The following is a 2450-nucleotide window of genomic DNA, read 5'->3' as shown; positions in this document are numbered from 1 at the left end:
ACACGCACACACACACGCATACACACACACACACACACACACACACACACACTCGGGAGACACGTGAGATCACAGTCCTTGCCACCCACCACTCCTTACCTCACCAGCAGGAGCTCGCCGCCCACTACTGTGGCCCAACCGAGCTGCACCCCTGCCGCTCCGCTCTGGCCAGCTTAAGCTGCACCTCTGCGTTCAAACCCACAGAAGGCAGGCATGGTGTAGGAACCCTGAGACCGCCTGAGCCACTGAGCCACCTAGCTACACACCCCAATTTCCCCTCTTCCCTTTCCTAGCCCAAGGGGACCCAAGGCTGCCCCCTTCCCTCCTGCTCCACTCTCAACACGGACACCAGATCCAGACTCATTTCATAAGAAAAATAATTTCCTCTGCTCGGGGTGCGCGAGGGGCGGGGGAAGGAGGGGGAGAGGATTCTGAGAGCCCCGGGACTAGGATGCCCTGGAGTCGTGTTCCCTGGTTTATGCTGGAGACTGGGAGGGAGCAGAGCAGGTGCTTCAACTACCCAGGCACTCTTTGGTGAAGAGGTAGAAAGGCAGAACGCAACACTGGGTCCTGCACCCCATTATTCAACCTAAATCTACTACTGAGTCTTGCCATTTACCGAGTGTGCCTACCATGTGCGGAAAACGGGGCTTAAAGCAATATTAGTTCGAAGTTGACTTCTTAGTGACCCCATTTTATGGGTTTAGAAACTAGCACATCGAATCGGAGGAACACGTACAAGGTCATTCCGGTGGAGAAGGGTGGAAAGTGAGTTGTGCTTTTAAAGCAGTATTTCTAACCCTTAGACTAGACTGCCTCAACTCTTAAGTTCAGCACCTCACCCTCTGCTAGCTCCCTGCTGCCACGCGGGGGACCTCCAAGCGGCCAATGTGCCTGTGGGATAGAAAAAGCTCACAGATTACAATGGGCTGGTGGTCTAGCAGGTCTCAGGTGAGAGCAGCGACCAGATTCACAGGGTTCACAGCTAGCTTGGAGCTGCAGGATTCCAGCTGAGGGCTTTTAGTCTCCACTGTGGTCACATCCAGCTTCTTCTCTTGACCCACATAGTGCATGACACCCCACCCCCACCTCTTCCCCGAGCGCGCCTGCATGGGCGCTCCAAAACATTAAGAGTCATTATTCTGGGGCAGTTTAGAGAGGTGACTCCAAGGGAACTGTGAAGGAGGGATGGTTGCCAGCGGGAATCTGATAGCTTCCCTAGGGTAGAAGACAAACCAGAGGGAAATAGTCTGGAGAAGTTTCTAGATTAAAGACAGGTAAAGCATAGCACAATAAACACAGTACAGATGTATCACTTGAATGACTATCTGCCATGCTGGAGGCTTACATGAGAACACACACGCGTGCGCGCACACACACACACATACACACACACACACTGTTGTGGGGCAGAGGGAGCTTTGCTGATTTATCTTCCTTTTCTTTGTTCTTACAGTAAGACTAATATTCAAGCTAAATATAAATGAAAAGAGAAAAATATTTTTCAATAACCAAAAGATTCCCAAAGTGGTTAGCCAATAATTCGATCAAGTCTGAGAAAACTCCTTTGTCTCCAAAAATATCTATAAACACAGACTTCTTTCTATTAATTAATCCTCTTATCTGTCCGTCACCTTCAGGAAGGCTTTCTAGTTTCAGCTGAAAGAACGAAGTTCAGGAAACAAAATAAATCACCAAATTCTCTCATGCCCATCCAAAATAATAGTAATGATCCAATAAATGATTAGATAAGTATATATTCAAGATCTATTAAGAATGGATCTTCTCAAACACCTAGAAATAGCTGCAAGATACTGATGTTTCTAAACTGTGGTCTCCTTTATTTATCTAATCTAGATAAATGTTAATACTGTTTTCTTCATTGGGTTAATGCTGAATGATGTAACCACTTGAGTAGCATTTGTCATGTGATTAGCACTTATTAGCAATCTTTAATGAATGGACACAAAAGCAAACAATGTGGAGTGGCCGTCATCTTTGTAGGACCGGAAGAACACAAATCGGATGCAATTATTAGAAATTTGCCTGAGGACACTATAAGAGCAGCCATTTGGAGAAAATCAAAAGAGCATTTTAAACGATGAGAAAACAGAATGTCAAAAGATGAAAGGAGATCATTTGCCTCTACGTGGTAGATCCCATGGGCACCTCTTAGCAATGACTACATGGATTAATATTAAAAATACACTTATTCTAGTTATAAGATGTAAGATGGGCAGGCCTAAAATAGATTGTACTCCTGAGACGCTCAGGAAGATTTGCTGGTATAGCTACTTAGGAAAATCCAAAACTGGAAAAGAAAAATCACATTTAGTCTGAAGCTATATGAATCCATGAAGAGCATGATCCAAGATCCGAAGTGTGAACTCAGGGGGAAATTTTCAGCACTCAAAGAAAGCATGGTTTTATAGTCAGTCATCTCTGAGTCT

General features: G+C 45.5%; 1 protein-coding gene across 1 annotated transcript in view; it reads right to left on the bottom strand.

Moving 5' to 3' along the window:
- Gabrb2 (gamma-aminobutyric acid type A receptor beta2 subunit) overlaps window positions 1-419 on the bottom strand; it is a 221439-nt gene extending 221020 nt beyond the window's left edge. Inside the window, exon 1 of the mRNA XM_031350745.1 lies at window positions 100-419. The gene's annotated coding sequence lies outside the window, so the exon portion shown is untranslated. The remainder of the gene's footprint in view (window positions 1-99) is intronic.
- Window positions 420-2450: the final 2031 nt, after the last annotated feature.

The sequence above is a fragment of the Mastomys coucha genome, unplaced genomic scaffold, assembly GCF_008632895.1.
Source record: "Mastomys coucha isolate ucsf_1 unplaced genomic scaffold, UCSF_Mcou_1 pScaffold5, whole genome shotgun sequence".
In the NCBI taxonomy this organism is placed as follows: Eukaryota; Metazoa; Chordata; class Mammalia; order Rodentia; family Muridae; genus Mastomys; species Mastomys coucha.
This window is presented reverse-complemented; position numbering and strand designations above follow the sequence as displayed.